A 23,121-nucleotide genomic window follows, 5' to 3' on the forward strand; every position below is an offset into this window, starting at 1 on the left:
GACGTGCCAGACGATCCTGTGGCAAGGTAGTCCAGACCCGCATGACGGTGTCCGGGGGCTTTATCACCAAATTGGTGGTCTGCCTGAGAATGCTGCTTTGCACCTCTACTGCGAGGGTCGCAGTGTGCTCCTCCGTAAGGAGTGAGCGCTCTGTGTTTCTGTTTACTATTATAACCCCCGCGAGGTCCTGGCATTTTGAGCTTGAGGTATGCATAACGCGGTACTGCATTGAATCTGGCAAATGCAGTTCATCCGAGCAGTGCGTGATAGCCACTGTGGAAGGGGACGATATCGAAGATTAACTCCTCGCTTTGGAAGTTGTTCGGAGATCCGAAGACCACTTCCAGTGTGATTGAGCTCGTGCAACAGGCCTCTACACGTGGTATGACACCTTTAAAGGTGGTTTTTATGGGTTTGATCCTTGAGGGGTTGATGCCCATTTTGCGCACTATATCCTGATAGAGCAGGTTTAGGCTGCTACCACCATCCATAAGGACTCATGTGAGGTGGAATTCGTCAATGATGGGGTCGAGGACCAATGCAGTCGAACCTCCATGACGTATACTGGTAGGATGGTCCCTGCGATCGAAAGTGATCGGACAAGAGGACCATGGGTTGAACTTTGGGGCGACTGGCTCCATCGCATAGACGTGCCTTAGTGCACGCTTCCGTTCCTGCTTGGGAATATGGGTTGCGTATATCATATTCACCGTTTTCACCTGGGGAGGAAATTTCCTCTGTCCTCCTATGTTCGGCGGCCGGGGCTCCTCGTCGTCATTGCTATGCAGCCCCTTTTCCTTGTTTTCGGCATTCAACTTGCCGGCCTATTTGAACACCCAGCATTCTCTGTTGGTGTGGTTGGCTGGTTTATCGAGGGTGCCGTGAATTGGACACGAGCAATCGTGTATGCGGTCCAGACTGGATGGGCCCAGATTGTTTCTTTTGAATGGATTTTTCCGCTGATTGGACTTAGGGCCACTGAATTCGGTATTGACTGATCTGTCTTCAGTGTTGTCGCCATTGTTGTGATGCTTGTGTCTGTTGCGTCGTGGCTTGCCGTTGTTGTCTCTGGCATCTAAATTGCCAGAGTTTCCTAATGTGTTGTTGCTACGAGCCAGCCAGCTGTCCTCGCCCGCACAAAAGTGGGTCATGAGTGTCGTGAGGGCTGCCATGGACTTCGGCTTCTCTTGGTCGAGGTGTCGGGCGATCCATTCATCGCGGATGTTATGTTTAAAGGCCGGTAAAGCTTCGGCATCCGGACAATCGACAATTTGGTTCTTTTTAGTTAGCAACCGAGTCCAGAATTTCCTGGCTAACTCTCTAGGCTGTTGGGTCATGTGACTTAAGTCATCAGCATCCGGTGGTCGCACATAAGTGCCCTAGAAGTTGCCAAGGAATGCATCTTCCAAGTTCTCCCAACTGCCAATGGAGTTTGCCGGCAGGCTATTCAGCCAATGTCGAGCCGGTCCTTTGAGTTTTAGTGGGAGGTACCTGATGGCATGTATATCATCATCGTGGGCCATGTGAATGTGGAGAAGGAAATCTTCAATCCATACCGCGGGGTCTGTTGTACCATCATATGATTCGATGTTCACGGGTTAAAACCCTTCTAGGAATTCATGATCCATTACTTCATCGGTGAAGCATAGGGGGTGTGTGGCGCCTCTATGCAGGGCTACATCATGACGCAGTTCAAATGAGTCTGGTATGTTGTATTCGGCCCAGCCGGATTTGCTTTTAGTATATCCGGCGTGACGGTCATCGTCATGCGTTGTGGCACGCCCCCATGATCCGTAGATCGATCTTGACTGTCATGCTTTGTTTTCCAATGCGTCTCGCAGTTCCTTCATGTAGCTCCGGGCCTTAGTGTTTTTGTTTGATTGCCGACGGGGTGCGGGCTGGAGTTCGGGCTGATACGCCGCTTTGTCCCGGCCACTAGGTGGCAGGTCAGCCGCATCGTGCGCTGGTAGTGTGGGCTTTAATGCCTCCTCCTCGAGTTGAGGTAGCAACCTGCGCTTTGGGTAACTTTTGGTTGGGCGCTCGAGTTCGTATTCCTCTGCTGCCAGGACCTCGGTCCATCTATCAGTTAGTAGATCCTGATGAGCTTGAAGCTGCTGCTGCTTCTTCTTTAGGCTTTTTGCAGTGGCTATAAGCCGGCGCTTGAAGCGCTCCTACTCGGCGGGATCCTCAGGCACGATGACTTATTTGTCTTCGAAGAGGGGCATGTAATTTTCATCCTATAATTCTCCATCTGTTGCCTATTCCTTAGCGCTAGCTTGCCCATCCTCCCGCTCGGCCTGCTCGAAGCCTGGCTGGGCGGGATTGTTTTCGTCTTCGGCACCATCCAGATTGTTATCATCTCTTGTGCCGGTATCGCTATATTTGCCATGGCGGGGCTTAGAGCGGTGCCTATGACGCCGGTGCTTAGATTGCTTCTCAAGGGGATTATCATCCGTTGCCTCGTCGCCATTGCTTTCTTTGGGGGTATCCACCATGTATATATCATATGATGAGGTGGCTGTCCAGCGCCCTGAGGGCGGTGGTTCCTGTTCTTCTCCTACACCGTCGTCCATACCGTCGATGTCTTCCAAGTTGAAGTCAAGCACATCGGTTAAGTCATCGATAGTGGCTATTAAGTGTGTGGTGGGTGGGGAACGAATTTCTTCGTCGTCCGCTTCCCACTCCAGCCGGACATAGTTTCGCCAAGAGTCTCCTGACAAGGAGAGAGACCTCAATGAATTTAGCACGTCGCCCAAGGGAAAGTGCTGAAAGATATCTGCGGCGGTAAACTCCATGATTAGTGCCCAATCAGATTCAATAGGCACGGACCCACACGGTTCGGAGCCTGTGGCCGGAGACGAGGCCGAGGGTCCGATGACACCGGCCTCATAAGAGGTGAAGTCAGTGTTCGGCTCTATCGCAGCTGAGTGTGCGGACTCCGTGGCGGGGTCCATCTGCCCGTCCTCGGGTGGCATGATCTACTCCGGATTGAGGGCCAGGGCAGCCGCAGGCGTGATCGCCCGAACATTGTCTGATGGCAGATCTAAGTCATGCTCGTCGTGACTGTTCGGCGCACCTGTCATGGGCTCGAATCCGTCGAAGATCAAGTCTCCGCGGATGTCGGCAGTATAGGTCAAGCTTCCAAACCCGACCTGATGGCCAGGGGCGTAGCTATCGATCGGCTCTAGATGGCCAAGCGAGTTGGCCCGTAGTACAAAGCCGCCGAATATGAAGATTCATCCAGGGAGGAAAATGATACGTCTATTTTGCATCATGCTTTTATATCGATATTTCTTGCATTATGGGCTGTTATTTCACGTTATGTCACAATACTTATGGCTATTCTCTCTTATTTTATGTGGTTTACATGAAGAGGGAGAATGCCGGCAGCTGGAATTCTGGGCTGGAAAAGGAGCAAATATTGAAGGACTATTTTGTGCAACTCCAAAAGTCCTGAATCTCCACGGAACACCTTAAAATAAATAAAGAAAAATTGTCGCCAAAGATGAAGGCCAGGGGGCCCACACCCTGCTCACGAGGGTGGGGGCGCGCCCCCTACCTCATGGGCCCCCTGGTGGCTCTCCGACGTCCATCTTCTCCCATATGAAGTCTTTCGATGAGAAATGAATAGCAGAAAACATTTCGGGACGAGACTCCGCCGCCACAAGGCGGAACCAATCTAGGGCTCTGGCAGAGCTGTTCTGCCGGGGACACTTCCCTCTGGGAGGGGGAAATCATCACCATCGTCATCAGCAACGCTCCTCTCATCGGGAGAGGGCAATCTCCATCAACATCTTCACCAGCACCTTCTCATCTCCAAAACGTAGTTCATCTCTTGTGTCCAATTCTTGTCTCCAAGTCCGGGATTGGTGCTAGTAGGTTGCTAGTAGTGTTGATTACTCCTTGTAGTTGATGCTAGTTGGTTTATTTGGTGGAAGATCATATGTTCAGATCCTTTATGCACAATATTACCCCTCTGATTATGAACATGAATATGCTTTGTGAGTAGTTACGTTTGTTCCTGAGGACAAGGGGGAAGTCTTGCTATTAGTAGTCATGTGAATTTGGTATTCGTTCGATATTTTGATAAGATGTATGTTGTCTAACCTCTAGTGGTGTTATGTGAACGTCGACTACATAACACTTCACCATTATTCGGGCCTAGAGGAAGGCATTGGGAAGTAATAAGTAGATGATGGGTTGCTAGAGTGACAGAAGCTTAAACCCTAGTTTATGTGTTGCTTCGTAAGGGGCTGATTTGGATCCATATGTTTCATGCTATGGTTAGGTTTACCTTAATACTTTTGTTGTAGTTGCGGATGCTTGCAATAGAGGTTAATCATAAGTGGGATGCTTGTCCAAGTAAGGGCAGTACCCAAGCACCGGTCCACACACATATTAAATTATCAAAGTACCGAACGTGAATCATATGAGCGTGATGAAAACTAGCTTGACGATATTACCATGTGTCCTCGGGAGCGCTTTTCCTTTTATAAGAGTTTGTCCAGGCTTGTCCTTTGATACAAAAAGGATTGGGCCACCTTTCTGCACTTTATTTACTTTTGTTACTTGTTGCTCGTTACCATTTATCTTATCACAAAACTATCTGTTACCACTTATTTCAGTACTTGCAGAGAATACCTTGCTGAAAACGGCTTATCATTTCCTTCTGCTCCTCGTTGGGTTCGACACTCTTACTTATCGAAAGGACTACGATAGATCCCCTATACTTGTGGGTCATCAAGACTCTTTTCTGGCGCCGTTGCCGGGGAGTGAAGCGCCTTTGGTACGTGGAATTTGGTAAGAAAAAATTTATTTAGTGTGCTAAAATTTGCTGTCACTTGTTACCATGGAAAGTAATTGCTTGAGGGGCTTGTTTGGGGTATCTTCACCCCGTCCAGTTGAGCCAAGAGTTGCTCCTCAACCTACTGAACCTACTGAATCTATTGAAAATGAAACTGCTTTTCAGAACCCTTCGGGTATGATGGAAAAACTGCTAGCTAACACTTTCGCAGGAGATGGAACAAAGCATCCTGACAAACATCTACGCTTTGTGGATGATATTTGTGGACTATTTAAGCTTGCAGGTTAAGCATCGCTCAAGCTTGGGGGAGTCTTAAATCAATTTTATATTCATGCCCCAATCATGAGCTCTCAAAATTGACATTTCTCCAGAATTTCTATGCTCGGCTTTCTGATAATAGTCGCACCATGCTTGATACTTCTTGTGTTGGCTCTTTTATGATGAAGTCTATTGAATTTGGATGGAATTTATTGGATAGAATTAAACGCAACTCTGAAGATTGGGACCTGGACGAAGGTAAGGAGTCAGGTATGACACCTAAGTTTGATTGTGTTAAATCTTTTATGGATACCAATATTTTCCGTAAGTTTAGCACTAAATATGGACTTGACTCTGAGATAGTAGATTCTTTCTCTGAATCTTTTGTTACTTATGTTGATCTCCCCAAGGAGAAGTGGTTTAAATATCATCCTCCCATAGAAGTAAAAGTAGCTGCACCTATTAAAGTTGAAGAAAAGATTGTCACTTATAATGATCCTATTGTTGCTACTTCTTATGTTGAGAAACCTCCTTTCCCTGTTAGAATGAAGGATCATGCTAAAGCTTCAGCTGTTGTTCGTAAAAGCAATACTAGGACTTATACACCTCCTGAGCAAGTCAAAGTAGAACCCTTTTGGTACTTTTACATGCCCTTTTGGTACTTTTGCTTATAGACGTATGCCTTTTGGTTTATGTAATGCACCTACTACCTTTCAAAGATGCATGATGGCTATATTCTCTGACTTTTGCAAGAAAATCTGTGAGGCTTTCATGGACGACTTTTCCGTCTATGGTTCCTCTTTGGATGATTGCTTGAGCAATCTTGCTCGAGTTTTTCAGAGATGTGAAGAAACTAATCTTGTCTTGAATTGGGAAAAGTGCCACTTTATGATTAATGAAGGTATTTTCTTGGGGCACAAAGTTTCTGAAAGAGGTATTGAAGTTGATAAAGCCAAGGTTGATGCTATTGAAAAGATGCCATGACCCAAGGACATCAAAGGTATAAGAAGTTTCCTTGGTCACGCCGGATTTTATAGGAGGTTCATCAAGGACTTCTCAAAAATCTCTCGACCTTTGACTAATTTATTACAAAAAGATGTACCATTTGTCTTTGATCATGATTGTGTAGAAGCATTTGAAATACTTAAGAAAGCATTAGTCTGTGCACCTGTTGTCCAGCCACCTGATTGGAATTTACCCTTTGAAATTATGTGTCATGCTAGTGATTATGCTGTAGGTGCTGTTCTAGGGTAAAGAGTTGACAAGAAATTGAATGTTATCCATTATGCTAGTAAGACTCTAGACAATGCTCAAAGAAATTATGCTACTACCTTAAAGGAACTTTTAGCGGTTGTATTTGCTTGTGATAAATTCAGGCCCTATATTGTTGACTCTAGAGTAACTATTCATACAGATCATGCTGCTATTAAATATCTTATGGAAAAGAAAGATGCAAAACCTAGACTCATTAGATGGGTTCTCTTGCTTCAAGAATTTGATTTACATATTGTTGATAGAAAAGGAGCTGAGAACCCCGTTGCAGACAACTTGTCTAGGCTAGAGAACGTTCTTGATGACCCACTACCTATTGATGATAGCTTTCCTGATGAGCAATTAAATGTCATAAGTACTTCTCATAGCACTCCTTGGTATGCTGATTATGCTAATTATATTGTTGCTAAATTTATACCACATAGCTTCACATACCAACAAAAGAAAAAGTTTTTCTATGACTTGCGACATTACTTTTGGGATGACCCACATCTTTATAAAGAAGGAGTAGATGTTGTTATTAGACGTTGTGTACCTGAGCATGAACAGGAACAGATCCTACGCAAGTGTCACTCCGAGGCTTATGGAGGACACCACGCTGGAGATAGAACTGCACATAAGGTATTGCAATCCAGTTTTTATTGGCCTATTCTCTTCAAGGATGCCCGTAAGTTTGTTCTATCTTGCGATGAATGTCAAAGAATTGGTAATATCAGTAGACGTCAAGAAATGCCTATGAATTATTCACTTGTTATTGAGCCATTTGATGTTTGGGGCTTTGATTATATGGGACCTTTTCCTGCCACTAATGGTTACACTCATATTTTAGTTGTTGTTGATTATGTTACTAAGTGGGTAGAAGCTATTCCAACTAGTAGTGCTGATCATAACACTTCTATTAAAATGCTTAAGGAAGTTATTTTTCCGAGGTTTGGAGTCCCTAGATACTTAATGACTGATGGTGGTTCACATTTCATTCATGGTGCTTTCCGTAAGATGCTTGCTAAATACGACGTTAATCATAGGATTGCATCTCCATATCACCCGCAGTCTAGTGGTCAGGTAGAATTGAGCAATAGAGAGCTCAAATTAATTTTGCAAAAGACTGTCAATAGGTCTAGAAAGAATTGGTCCAAACAACTTGATGATGCATTATGGGCCTATAGAACTGCATATAAAAATCCTATGGGTATGTCTCCGTATAAGATGGTTTATGGAAAAGCATGTCATTTACCTCTCGAACTAGAACATAAGGCATATAGGGCTATTAAGGAGCTCAACTATGATTTCAAACTTGCCGGTGAGAAGAGGTTATTTGATATTAGCTCACTTGATGAATGGAGAACCCAAGCTTATGAAAATGCCAAGCTGGTGAAAGAAAAAGTTAAAACGTGGCATGAAAAAAGGATACAAAAGCGTGAGTTTAATGTAGGTGATTATGTATTGCTATACAACTCTCGTTTAAGATTTTTTGCAGCAAAAACTTCTCTCCAAAAGGGAAGGTCCTTATGTTATCGAGGAGGCCTATCGTTCCGGTGCCATAAAAATCAACAACTGCGCAGGCACAAATCCGAAGGTGGTAAACGGTCAAAGAATCAAACACTATATCTCAGGTAATCCTATAAATGTTGAAACTAATGTTATTGAAACCGTAACCCCGGAGGAATACATAAGGGACACTTTCCAAAACGTTCCAGACTCCGAAAAGGAATATGTATGTGGTACGGTAAGTAAACCGACTCCAAAACAATTTTTAAGGCAATATTTCTCCGTTTTGGAATATTTAGAAAAATAGAAAAATAAGTAGCAGTCCGGGGAGGACACGAGGCCTCCACGAGGGTGGAGGGCGCGCCCTACCCCCCCCCCCCCTGGGTGCGCCCCCTACCTCGTGAGCACCTCGTGTGCCCTCCGAACTCCGTTTCCTTGCACGATACGTATTTTGGTCGGTAAAAATTCATTATATATACTCCCGAAGGTTTTGATTCTCGTATCACGCAAATCTCCCCTGTTCTTGTTTCGAGCTTATTTTCTGACAGGTCTAGATCATCATGACGACCCCAAGTGCTTCCAAGGACAAGTTCTTCGAGAAGGTTATCAACCCTTACCTCGCGGAGGTGCTGCGACACCCTCAAACCATTGAGATGCGTGATGGGTTGCTGCACATCCGCGATGTTGAGGAACCAAAGGGAACCGGAAGCATGGAGTTGAGGCTCGAAGCAATGGAGCAACAAGTTTTCAAATGCTAGGGGATGGTGGAGCATGGGATCAACGCTACCCACAAGATGCTCGCGGAGTTCACCAACAACTATGAGCCGGATGCCAAGAAGACCGAGGAAGCCATCTATAAGCTACATGAGAAGATCGAGCACCTCCAAGCCCAAATCTATGATCTGCAAAACCAAAACTGTGAGTATGAATATAGATTCAAAAGGATGAGTTTGGCTACAGAATTGAGGATTCCGGAGACTCTATCATCCTTCTATGATGGTGAGCCTATGCCATGGAAGGTGGACGACAAGCTTGCATCATCATCAACACCTCCACCACCAACAAGGAAGAAGACATAATCACATGGGTATGGGCACTCCCCTTGGCAACTGCCAAGCTTGGGGGAGGTGCCCTAGTATCGTATCACCATCACAACTCCTATCTTTACTGTTTCTCTTAGTTCTATCCTATTAGTAGTATCTTGATTTAGTAGAATAAAGTCATGTCATGATCTAGTTTTGAGTTTTGCTTTTCAATCCTTCTTTGTAATCGAGTCCGTGAGCTATATAATAAAGATTAGTGTTGAGTCAAGGGCTTTATTATTTTGCCATGATCTTGGGTGATTAGAAGAAAAGGAATAAAAAGAGTCAAAGAGTTCATATTGAACTTATTGAAAGTAATGACTTCACATAGAAAGAGTAGATGATTTAAAGTTGTTGGGAGCTGGCAAATATAGCTTTGGTCATCGTTGCAATTAATAAGAGGTAATAAGGAAAGAGAGGTTTCACATATAGATATATTATCTTTGACATCTTTTATGATTGGGAGCACTCATTAAAATATGACATGCTAAAGAGTTGATGTTGGACAAGGAAGACAACATAATGAGTTATGTTCTCTTACATCTACGATAAAGTATGTTGTCATGGTTTCTCTACCGTGTTGAGTTTGTCTGTCCGCCTCATGCTAGCCAATCTTCAGCACTAAGTGGAAATACTACTTGTGCTTCCAAATGCCCTTAAACCAATTTTGCCATGAGAGTCCACCATACCTACCTATGGATTGAGTAAGATCCTTCAAGTAAGTTGTCATCGGTGCAAGCAATAAAAAATTGCTCTCTAAATATGCATGATTTATTAGTGCAGAGAAAATAAACTTTGTACGAACTTTTTGTGGACGCAATAAAAGCGACGGACTGCATAATAAAGGTTCACATACAAGGGGCAATATAAAGTGACGTTCTTTTGCATTAAGATTTTGTGCATCAACCCTAAACGCGCATGACAACCTCTGCTTCCCTCTGCGAAGGGCCTACCTTTTATTATTATCCTCTCCCTTATGCAAGAGTCACGGCGATCTTCACCCTTCCTTTTCCATTTTATCCTTTGGCAAGCTCAGCATGTTGGAAAGAACATGATATATATATATATAATTGGATGTGGGGGAGCGTGAGTTATTATTGTTGACATCACCCTTGAGGTAAAAAGTTATCGGGCAAATTATAAGCCCCTATCTTTCTCTGTGTCCGATTAAAACTCCGTAACCACAAGTATCGCGTGAGTGTGAGCAATTATGAAGGACTAAGTGATAGTTGAGTATGTGGGCTTGCTTTTAAGCTCTGACATAGACTATTTCTGATGTTATGATAAATTGCAATTGCTTCAATGACTGAGATTATAATTGTTGGTGCCCAATAAGGTTTCTGATTCATATTTTGGCTTTGTGAAAAGATCATCACTTGAATATAAGTAATCATATGACAAAATATATATATGTTGCTGTTATGAAATAATATGATGCCTTCATGTCCGTATTTTATTTTTATCGACGCCTCTACCTCTAAACATGAGTACATATTTATTGTTATCATCTTTTCGCTTGAGGACAAGCAAGGTCTAAGCTTGGGGGAGTTGATACGTCCATTTTGCATCATGCTTTTATATCGATATTTATTGCATTATCGGCTGTTATTTCACGTTATGTCACAATACTTATGGCTATTCTCACTTATTTTATAAGGTTTACATGAAGAGGGAGAATGCCGGCAGCTGGAATTCTGGGCTGGAAAAGGAGGAAATATTGAAGGACTATTTTGTGCAACTCCAAAAGTCCTGAAACTCCACGGAACACCTTAAAATAAATAAAGAAAAATCGTTGCCAAAGATGAAGGCCAGGGGGCCCACACCCTGCTCACGAGGGTGCCCCCCCCGGGCACGCCCCCCTACCTCGTGGGCCCCCTGGTGGCTCTCCGACGTCCATCTTCTCCCATATGAAGTCTTTCCATGAGAAAAAAGTTAACAGAGAACCTTTCGGGACGAGACTCCACCGCCACGAGGCAGAACCTTGGCGGAACCAATCTAGGGCTCCGGCAGAGCTGTTCTGCCGGGGACACTTCCCTCCGGGAGGGGGAAATCATCACCATCGTCATCACCAATGCTCCTCTCATCGGGAGAGGGCAATCTCCATCAACATCTTCACCAGCACCATCTCATCTCCAAACCCTATTTCATCTCTTGTGTCCAATTCTTGTCTCCAAGTCCGGGATTGGTGCTAGTAGGTTGCTAGTAGTGTTGATTACTCCTTGTAGTTGATGCTAGTTGGTTTATTTGGTGGAAGATCATATGTTCAGATCCTTTATGCACAATATTACCCCTCTGATTATGAACATGAATATGCTTTGTGAGTAGTTACGTTTGTTCCTGAGGACAAGGGAGAAGTCTTGCTATTAGTAGAAATGTGAATTTGGTATCCGTTCGATATTTTGATAGGATGTATGTTGTCTAACCTCTAGTGGTGTTATGTGAACGTCGACAACATAACACTTCACCATTATTTGGTCCTAGAGGAAGGCATTGGGAAGTAACAAGTAGATGATGGGTTGCTAGAGTGACAGAAGCTTAAACCCTAGTTTATGCATTGCTTCATAAGGGGCTGATTTGGATCCATATGTTTCATGCTATGGTTAGGTTTACCTTAATACTTTCGTTGTAGCTGATGATGCTTGCAATAGAGGTTAATCATAAGTGGGATGCTTGTCCAAGTAACGGCAGTACCCAAGCATCGGTCCAGCCACATATCAAATTATCAAAAGTACCAAACGCGAATCATATGAGCGTGATGAAAACTAGCTTGCCGATATTTCCATGTGTCCTCGGGAGCGCTTTTCCTATTATAAGAGTTTGTCTAGGCTTGTCCTTTGCTACAAAAATGATTGGGCCACCTTGCTGCACTTTATTTACTTTTGTTACTTGTTGCTCGTTACCATTTATCTTATCACAAAACTATCTGTTACCACTTATTTCAGTACTTGCAGAGAATACCTTAATGAAAACCGCTTATCATTTCCTTCTGCTCCTCATTGGGTTCGACACTGTTACTTATCAAAAGGACTACGATAGATCCCCTATACTTGTGGGTTATCAGAAAACCACACCCTGGACCGCATCGTTGAAGTTGATTGAAGGAGCCATCAAGCCTTATCGTGACGACAAAGTGGAACTCTCAATGAAAGCACCAATGTCGGTGTCAAAACCGGCGGATCTCGGGTAGGGGGTCCCGAACTGTGCGTCTAAGGGTAATGGTAACAGGAGGCGGGGGACACAATGTTTACCCAGGTTCGGGCCCTCTCGATGGAGGTAATACCCTACTTCCTGCTTGCTTGATCTTGATGATATGAGTATTACAAGAGTTGATCTACCACGAGATCATAGAGGCTAAACCCTAGAAGCTAGCCTCTGATTATGATTGTTGTTGTCCTGCGGACTAAACCCTCCAGTTTATATAGACACCGGAGGGGGCTAGGGTTACACAGAGTCGGTTATAGAGAAGGAGATCTACATATCCGAATTGCCAAGCTTGCCTTCCACACAAAGGAGAGTCCTACCCGAACACGGGACGAAGTCTTCAATCTTGTATCTTCATAGTCCGACAGTCCGGCCAAAGTATATAGTCCGGCTGTCCGAGGACCCCCTTATCTAGGACTCCCTTAGGGAGGATAATGGAGAGAGATAGTGGTGGGTGACACGTTCATTTTGCATCATGCTTTTATATTGATATTTATTGCATTATGGGCTGTCATTACACGTTATGTCTCAATACTTATGGCTATTCTCTCTTATTTTACAAGGTTTATAATGAAGAGGGAGAATGCTGGCAGCTGGGATTCTGCTGGAAAAGGAGCAAATATTGGAAACCTATTCTGCACAGCTCCAAAAGTCCTGAAACTCCACAAAAGTCATTTTTGGAATTAATAAGAATTATTGAGCAAAGAAAGTACCAGAGGGGGCCCACACCCTGGCCACGAGGGTGGGGGGCGCGCCCACCCTAACTGGGGCGCCCCCTATCTCGTGGGCCCCCTGGTGGCCCTACGGTGCCCATCTTCTGCTATATGAAGGCTTTTATCCTGGAAAAAATCATAAGCAAGCTTACGGGGTGAAACTCCGCCACCACGAGGCGGAACCTTGGCGGAACCAATCTAGGGCTCCAGCGGAGCTGTTATGCCAAGGAAACTTCCCTCCGGGAGGGGGAAATCATCACCAACGATCCTCTCATCGGGAGGGGGTCAATCACCATCAATAGGTTCACCAGCACCATCTCCTCTCGAAACCCTAGTTCATCTCTTGTATCCAATCTTGTATCAAAACCACAAATTGGTACCTGTGGGTTGCTAGTAGTGTTGATTACTCCTTGTAGTTGATGCTAATTGGTTTACTTTGTGGAAGATCATATCTTCAGATCCTTAATGCATATTAATACTCCTATGGTCATGAACATGAATATACTTTGTGAGTAGTTATGTTTGTTCCTGAGGACGTATGTGAAGTCTTGCTATTAGTAGTCATGTGAATTTGGTATTCGTTCGATATTTTGATGAGATGTATGTTGTCTCTCCTCTAGTGGTGTTATGTGAACGTCGACTACATGACACTTCACCATTATTTGGGCCTAGAGGAAGGCATTGGGAAGTAATAAGTAGATGATGGGTTGCTAGAGTGACAGAAGCTTAAACCCTAGTTTATGTGTTGCTTCGTAAGGGGCTGATTTGGATCCACTAGTTTCATGCTATGGTTAGGTTTACCTTAATACTTCTTTTGTGGTTGTGGATGCTTGCAATAGGGGTTAGTCATAAGTGGGATGCTTGACCAAGAAAGGGCAGTACCCAAGCACTGGTCCACCCACATATCAAATTATCGAAGTACCGAACGCGAATCATATGAGCGTGATGAAAACTAGCTTGACGATAATTCCCATGTGTCCTCGAGAGCGCTTTTCTCATTATAAGAAATTGTCCAGGCTTGTCCTTTGCTAAAAAAAGGATTGGGACACCTTGCTGCACCTTATTTACTTTCATTGCTTGTTACCCGTTACAAATTATCTTATCACAAAACTATCCGTTACCTACAATTTCAGTGCTTGCAAGGAATACCCTACTGAAAACCGCTTGTCATTTCCTTCTGCTCCTTGTTGGGTTCGACACTCTTACTTATCAAAAGGACTACGATAGATCCCCTATACTTGTGGGTCATCAGTGGGGGCGCATTGGGCGTGGGGTGGGGTGGTGTGGGGAGCTGTGGATGAGTGGAGTAGATCGTGCCATGTCATCGATCCATGTGATCAAACTGCGTCTTGTGTCTATTATTTTCCGTTTGTAAAAAAACGCAGACGGGAAAGAGCTCAGTTTGCCATCTTCTAATAAAAACACAGACGTCAAAGATTCTTTGTTGTCTGCGAGAAGAACAAGTAACGACAAAGATTCTTTGCCGTCTGTGATTTGTTTCACAAATGGCAAACTGCGCTCTTTGCCGTCTGTGTTTCTTTTCGCAGATGGCAAAGTATATTTTGCCTTCAGTTTTTCTTTGCCGTCTGGTGATAAGGGCAAAACTTTCTTTGTCGTCTTGCTCGACAAAAAGATGACGGCAAAGACGCCCCCTGACGTCAAATTAGTTGTTTCCCATAGTGTAGTCAACTCCTTGAACTTTTGTCGAAAACTTTTTGTGACAAGTCGAGTTGTGTAGATAGTGACATTACTATCAGCGTCAGTCTTCTTCTTGAAGATCCATTTATTCTCAATGGCTTGCCGATCATCGGCAGTCCGCCAATTCCACACTTTGTTCTCATACATGGATCCTATGTCATATTTCATGGCCTCAAACCATTTATCGGAATCTGGGCTCATCATAGCTTCTTCATAGTTTGTAGGTTCGTCATGGTCAAGTAACATGACTTCCAAAACAGGGTTTCCATACCACTCTGGTGCGGATCGTTCTCTAGTTGACCTACGAGGTTCAGTAGCAACTTGATCTGAAGGTTCATGATCATCATCATTAGCTTCCTCTCTAGTTGGAGTAGGCATCACGGGAATGGATTTCTCAGATGAGCTACTTTTGAAATTGAGAGAAGGTCTTATGACATAAGCATCGCATCCCCAAACTTTATGAAAGGACAGCTTAGGTTTACTGCCAGACCATAGTTCATACAGCGTCGTCTTAATGGATTTTGACGGTGCCCTATTTAACGTGAATGCAGTTGTCTCTAGTGGTAAATCGGTAAGAGACATCATAGATCGCACCATATCTAATAAAGTACAGTTACAATGGATGAACACACCATTACGCTAAGGTGTTCTAGGTGGCGTGAGTTGTGAAACTATTCCACATTGTTTTAAATGAATGCCAAACTCATAACTGAAATATTCACCTCAGCGATCAGATCGTAGAAACTTGATTTTCTTGTTACGATGATTCTCCACTTCACTCTGAAATTCTTTGAACTTTTCAAATGTTTCAAACTTGTGTTTCATTAAGTAGATATACCCATATCTGCTCAAATCATCTGTGAAGGTCAGAAAATAATGATACCTGCCGCGTGCCTCAACACTCATTGGACCGCATCATCGGTATGTATTATTTCCAATAAGTCACTGGCTCGCTCCATTGTTCCGGAGAACGGAGTTTTAGTCATCTTGCCCATGAGGCATGGTTCGCAAGTATCAAATGATTCATAATCAAGTGATTCCAAAAGCCCATCAGCATGGAGTTTCTTCATGCGCTTTACACGAATATGACCTAAACGGCAGTGCCACAAGTATGTTGCACTATCATTATCAACATTGCATCTTTTGGCATCAATATTATGAATATATGTATCACTACGATCGAGATTCTATAAACCATTAACATTGGGTGTATGACCATAGAAGGTTTTATTCATGTAAACAAAATAACATTTATTCTCTGTCTTAAATGAATAATTGTATTGTAATAAACACGATCTTATCTTGTTCATGCTTAACGCAAACACCAAATAATATTTAGGTTCAACACTAATCCCGAAAGTATAGGGAGTGTGCGATGATGATCATATCAATCTTGGAACCACTTCCAACACACATCGTCACTTCACCCTCAACTAGTCTCCATTTATTCTGCAACTCCTGTTTCGAGTTACTAATCTTAGAAATCGAACAGGTACCAAATATACCTTTGTTCACTTTGCCATTCTTCTTATCCGCCAAATATTTGGGGGTAGTTCCGCTTCCAGTGACCATTTCCTTTGCAGCAGAAGCGCTCAGATTCAGGCTTAGGTCCAGCTTTGGGCTTCTTCCTGGGAGTGGCAACTTGCTTCCCATTCTTCTTGAAGTTCCCTTTATTTTCCTTTGCCCTTTTTCTTGAAACTTGTGGTCTTATTAACCATCAACACTTGATGCTATTTCTTTATTTCTACCTTCGCCGATTTTAGCATCGCGAAGAGCTTGGGAATCTTTTTCGTTATCCCTTGCACATTATAGTTCATCACGAAATTCTAGTAGCTTGGTGATAGTGACTAGAGAACTCTGTCAATCACTATCTTATCTAGAAGATTGACTCCCACTTGATTCAAGTGATTGTAGTGCCCATACTTTCTGAGCACGTGCTCACTAGATGAGCTATTCTCCTCCATCTTGTAGGCAAAGTACTTGTCAGAGGTCTCATATCTATCGACACGGGCATGAATCTGAAATACCAATTTCAGCTCTTGGAACATCTCATATGCTCCGTGGAGTTCAAAACGTCTTTGAAGCCCCGAGTCTAGGCCGTAAAGCATGGCGCACTAAACTATCAAGTAGTAATCCTATCGAGCTCGCCAAACGTTCAGAACGTCTGCATCTGGTCCTGCAATAGGTCTGTCACCTAGCGGTGCATTAAGGGCATAATTATTCTGTGCAGCAATGAGGATAATCCTCAGATCACGGACCCAGTCCGCATCATTGATACTATCATGTTTCAACTTAGTTTTCTCTAGGAACATATCAAAAACATAGGGGAGCTACAACGTGAGCTATTGATCTACAACATAATTTGTAAATACTATCAGGACTAAGTTCATGATAAATTAAAGTTCAATTCACCATATTACTGAAGAACTCCCGCTTAGATAGACATCCCTCAAGTCATCTAAATGATACGTGATCCAAATCAACTAAATCATGTCTGATCATCACGTGAGATGGAGTAGTCATCAATGGTTAACATCTCTATGTTGATCATATCTACTATATGATTCACATTCGGCCTTTCGGTCTCTAGTGTTCCGAGGCCATATTTGTACATGCTATGCTCGTCAAGTTTAACCCGAGTATTCCGCATATGCAAAACTGGCATGCACCCATTGTATGTGAATGTAGAGCCAATCACACCCGATCATCATGTGGTGTCCCAGCACAAAGAACTTTCGCAACGGTGCATACTCAAGGAGAACACTTATACCATGAAATTTAGTTAAGGGGTCATCTTATAATGCTACCACAGTACTAAGCAAAATAAGATGCGTAACGATAAACATCATATGCAATCAAAATATGTGACATGATATGGCCATCATCATCTTGTGCTTTTGATCTCCATCTCCAAAGCAACGTCATGATCGCCATCATCAACGGATCGACACCTTGATCTCCATCATAGCATCGTTGTCGTCTCACCAACTATTGCTTCTACAACTATCGCTACTGCTTACTGATAAAGTAAAGCAATTACATGGCGTTTGCATTTCATACAATAAAGCGACAACCATAAGGCTCCTACAAGTTGCCGATAACTTTTATGAAACATGATCATCTCATACGATAACATATATCACATCATGTCTTGACCATATCACATCACAACATGCCCTGCAAAAACAAGTTAGATGTCCTCTACTTTGTTGTTGCAAGTTTTACGTGGCTGCTAAGGGCTTCTAGAAAGAATCGTTCTGATCTACAGCACAAAACCACAAGAGTGATTTATCAAGTTTGTTGTTTTAACCTTCAACAAGGACCAGCCGCATTCAAATTTGATTCAACTAAAGTTGGAGAGACATACACCCGCCATCCACCTTCACTAGTAGAAAAACACCTAATAGTCCCGGTTCGTAAGGGCCTTTAGTCCCGGTTCATGAACTGGGACTAATGGGTCGTTACTAATACGTCCACCCATTAGTCCCGGTCCAACACGAACCGGGACCAATGTTCCTCCACGTGGCCCTGTGCGCCGAACCCAGTCAGGGGGGCTTTGGTCCCGGTTGGTGGCTCCAACCGGGACTAAAAGGCATCCACGCGTCAGCATTCCAATGGCTGGGGTTTTTGTTATTTTTTTTGAAAGGAGGGGGGGTTGGGGGTTTTGGGGGGTTAATTTAGGTGTTTCATATATTGTGTTAGCTAGCTAATTAATAGAGAGAAGTGTCCTCTCTTATGTCCGTGCTTGGTCGACGCTACGTACTATATATACATACGTGATCGAGAGAACCATTCAGTACAGAAGTTCGTCATGCATACCAAGAGAAGTGATCGATCGACCTCTCCTTCTCCAAGAGATTGGTCGAACAACAAGTTTTCATATATCATGTATCTGACGCTACTGGCTACATACACGTACAATATGTATAAGATCTCTTATTTACAATCCCCTAGCAATTGAAATCAATTTCCACATGGTATTCTCCGGCTTTATTGATGACGTGGTCAAGAAAGAAACCCACATGGTATTCTCCGCATGCGATCTGGTTCTAGGAGTTCATTCCGCATCTGCCACGTCTAATTTGAAGGGGGTTAATTAATACATATATATGAATGAAACTCAACAGAAATGATGGTGTAATAAAATGAAATTGTGAATATTATTGCTTACGCACTTCATATTGTCTTTGAGAGTAGCCCCGCTTGTTTTTCAAAGTCGCGTTGTGGATGAACTCGCACACGTAGTATCCACAGAAATCATTCCCTTCTTCCTGCCACAAGCACTTTATGAGAAATAGAGGTCAATCAAACTGATAATGAAGCATTATAAATGGCATTGATGAAAGTATAGCTATAGAATCAACGGGAGATGCGCGCAACTAGCTAGCCAGTAGTACTTACTTTCGGGTATGTATATCGCAGCTCCTTCGGCAGTCCCGGAGCTTCTGCGGTGAACTGTTTCCAAACCCTGCAAGACAAAGAAAATAATTACTATTACTTGAGATATCAGGAAATGAACAAAAAGTTGCCGATATGGTGCGATAATGATCGATTGAACTTACTTGCTGAGCATTTCAGTCATGTCCGCATAGGATTTGGGATCTTTCCGTCTCGAGTCTAAGACGGTTACTAGTCCACGCTCAAGCTTAATCTCCAGAAGAATATAGTGGTACCTGCGCATGCATGCATAACTCATCAATTACATTACTATAACGTCGCTCGAGTAATAAGGGAAACCGGATATGCACACGACAGTAACACTCACTTGCCGTTGTAAGGAAAGAGTATGGTATCTTTGTTTTGATTTTTGATCAACGATTGTAGCACGTTGTCCTCGGCCTCTTTGATGTCCTTTTTAACCAGAAATTCATCTATGATATTTGTGTTAATGAACCCAATATCATAAATTTCTTGTTTTTTGCACTCAATGATCTTCAATCTGCATAATATATTGAGGATAATTAATTATAAATACATGAAATGAAAGAGCCGAGCTATATATAGAGACTTAATGACAGAAATAGTACTTACAGACAGTAGCAAAAGACCATTAGTTTATCGAGGGCCTTTTGATTGAAGAACGCGAAGAACTCATCAAATGGAACAGTCAACAGATCATTTGTAACAAGGTCATGCTCCTCTTCAGTATGCAGATACAAATAATTCGTACCCTCAGACGCTCTGCAGGTTTCCATGTACCAATTATGGAATCTTCGCATCGTTGTTGTCAGAGATTTTTCATCTTTGACGAGAGGCTTCCCGTACTCGTATCTATGTTCGTCCACCTCCAAGAAATCAGGAAGTGCATCGTCAGGCAGGTAATCTTCAAGATTGCCATAACCGGCCACCGTCCCCGGAGCATTAGACACATTGAGCGGGGGGCACGATTGTTCTGCTTGTTCACCGAGCTGGGCAATTTTTTCCCCTTTGCTCGTTCTTTTGACCTTTTAGCACTGACAGTAGTTCCCGACCGCTGGGCTTGGAGATATGTTTGTTCAGTAATGCGCTCATAGTTGGTTCTCGATGAAGACTTTGGTGGTTTCCTCGGGGCATCGATAATGCGCTTTGCTTTCACCGGATCTACCTTCTCCTCCGGAGATGGATGTCTCTTTGCTTTCACCCCTTCAAAGAACTCCTTCACGTGGGTCCGTACAATTGTATCGTTTTCCTCCTCGGACCTCTCGTACGGTATCTTCTCTAGAGGCTTGAGAGATGGACCGTATTTGTATTGCCTCCCGCCTCTGGTTGTGCTGCTAGACGCCGGAGCAGACGGAGCGGCTGCGGCGTCTGTCTTCTTTCGTGCTTGCTTAAGAGGCGGAGGAGAAGGAGTACGATGCACCAGAGCAGCCGGGGAGGCGGCGGGTCTCTTCCCCCCTTGCTGGCGAGGCGGAGAAGAGGAGGCTGCTGGCTGCTCGGGAGAGCCGGCGCAGGCGGAGAAGGAGGCGGAGTGCCGCCACGCGCCGGAGAAGGAGGCAGAGTACCACCACACGTGCCCTGATCGTCACTCGCTGAGGAGGAGGCGGTGGAGGAGGCGGCGTGCCCTGACTCGCCGGAGGAGGAGGAGGAGGCGGAGGCGTCCAGTTCAGAAGGTTGATGAGCTCCTTCCGCCATAGGCATGGAGTCTTCAGAGCACAACCCAGCCTAGTCTCCCCTTCACCGGTAGGGTGCTCAAGCGGGAGGTCCTCAAATCCCTCCGTTATTTCATCCACCATCACCTTAGCATATCCTTTTGGAATCGGCTGGCAGTGATAAGTTGTGCCGGGTCCACTAGGATAAACATGGCCAACAGCCACCTTGACCTTCAAATTCATCCAGCGCGCCATAATGTGGCAATTTTGAGACTCCGTGATACCATCCACGGGATAGCTGGCAGGAGCCGTCAAGACATGCTCTGGCTGAAGTAGTTCGGTGGAAGCCACGCTGCTTCTCCGCTGAGATGGCGGGGTAGCTTCGGGGGAAGATTCGGCAGGTCATTTGCTGTGATCTGCTGCTTCTCGTTCCTCTTCTCGATCCTCTAGCCCCATTACCCTTTCGTGCAGCGTCTGCAGTTGGTCCTGCTCCAGTTTCTTCCTCCTCTCGTGGGTTTTGTAACCCCCTGCGTCCGGAAAACCAACCTTCCACGGAATGGAGCCTGGCGTGCCTCGTGTCCGTCCAGGATGCTCAGGATTCCCAAGGGCCATTGTGAGCTCGTCCTTCTCCCTGCTCGGAAGGAACGTCCCTCGCTGTGCTGCATCGATATAGTGTCGAAGGTTCTTGACTGGTATTTCCAGTTGCTCGTCCGTCCACTGGCACAACCCTGTTACAGGGTCCAAGGTTCCGCCAGCCCCGAAGAACCAAGTCCGGCAACGGTCTGGCCAGTACATTTTCTCTGGTTCGATGCCTTTTTCATGCAGATCATGCTCAGCCTTGGACCACTCAGGCCTGGCTTTGAGGTAGCCACCTGACCCCGTGCGATGGTGAAGCTTCTTCTTTGCAGCATTTTTCTTGTTTGTCTCTGACATCTTCTTACTCTTTTCCGATGTCTTATGGGCCACAAATGCGGGCCAGTGATCTTTGATCTTCTCATATTTGCCGATGAATTCTGGTGTCTTTTTTTTCGACAAACTGGTTCAGCTCTTTCCTCCACCTCCTCATTAGGGTTTCCATCTTCTTAAGAGCACAAGACTTGATTAATTGCTCTTTAACTGGCTTCTCCGGATCCTCCTCTGGCGGTAGGGTGAAATTTCCCTTCAGCTCAGTCCAAAGATATTCTTTCTGCATATCATTGACATAAGACACCTCAGGCTTATACCATTGCTGGATGCTGATCGGGATCTTTTCCCTAACAAGAACCCAGCACTGAGCAGAAAATGCCTTCCTTGTCCGGATGGGTTCAATCGGTTCGTCGTCGGGCGCGATTTCTATGATCTCAAACTTTTCATCCGAGCTCAACTTTTTCTTCGGGCCTCGTCTCCTTACCGAAGTTGTGCTCGATCCGAAGGGCTAGAAATTATAAGGAAGAAAGACGAGAGTAATTAATATGTGTACATATACCAAAACAATGGAAGCATCAATTAACTAGTCAGCACGGGCTTAACTAATATATATATATATATATATATATATATATACCTGGCCGGGCTCGGTTCGGTCACCGGAGCAGTCAGCACGGTCTCCTTCTTGTACCTCCATTGTGTCACCGGAGCCATCATGAACATACTCCTCTTCTTGTACCGGCATTAATGGGCCGAAGCCATCATGAACATAGCCCTCTTCTTCACCCAGTTCTTCCAGCTGACCAACGGTGTCGAGGAGAAATGACGCAACTTCATCCCTTCCATTTGCGATTATGTCCCCCAATATCGCTTCTGTTTCTTCGTCTCGGGAGTGCTCCATAGTTTCTGCAAATATTTACAACATGTCAATTATTATTCAAACATGGTACACATGGATATATATATATATATATATTAGTGGCAAATGTAGAACTAGCTAGCTAATCAGAATAAGGAATCATGTTAGTGGCCTCGACGCTGCTTCTCTAGGGTTTGGGGTCGCCTCAACACAACAATGCTTCAAGGGTTTGGGGTGGCCTCGATGACAACGCTCTTTTAACTTGGTAAATTTGGGTGGCCTCGAGAGAGTTAATTTGTCAGGTAGGGGCGCGGCGGGAGGGGGTAGGAGACCAACATCGTTTTTCTCTCTAGGGTTTGGGTGTCCTCGAGAGTTTTGGCCGAGCGAGAGGGCCCAGGGGGGGTGCTTCCGTTGTATAAGTTATCATGGTCGAGAGGGGGTATATATATCGACCGCTCCTCATGTCGAAATTATCTCGAGGGGGTTATATCGACAAGACGCGACAACAACGAGAAAGGAAAATAATTAAGGAAAAGGAAGAAAAGAGGAAGAAGGAAGAAGGAAGAAGAAGAAGAAGAAGAAGAAAAAAAGAGGAGAAGAAGAAAGGAATAGAGGAGAAGAAGAAAAAATAGAAAAATTTTCTATTTTTTCTTCTTCTCCTCTATTCCTTTCTTCTTCTCCTCTTCTTTTTCTTCTTTTTTCCTCTTCTTATTTATTTCTCCTCTTCTTCCTCTCTTCTTCTTCCTCTTCTTATTTTCCTTTTTCCTCTCAT

The sequence above is a fragment of the Triticum aestivum genome, chromosome 4A (genome assembly GCF_018294505.1).
Source record: "Triticum aestivum cultivar Chinese Spring chromosome 4A, IWGSC CS RefSeq v2.1, whole genome shotgun sequence".
Taxonomy (NCBI): domain Eukaryota; kingdom Viridiplantae; phylum Streptophyta; class Magnoliopsida; order Poales; family Poaceae; genus Triticum; species Triticum aestivum.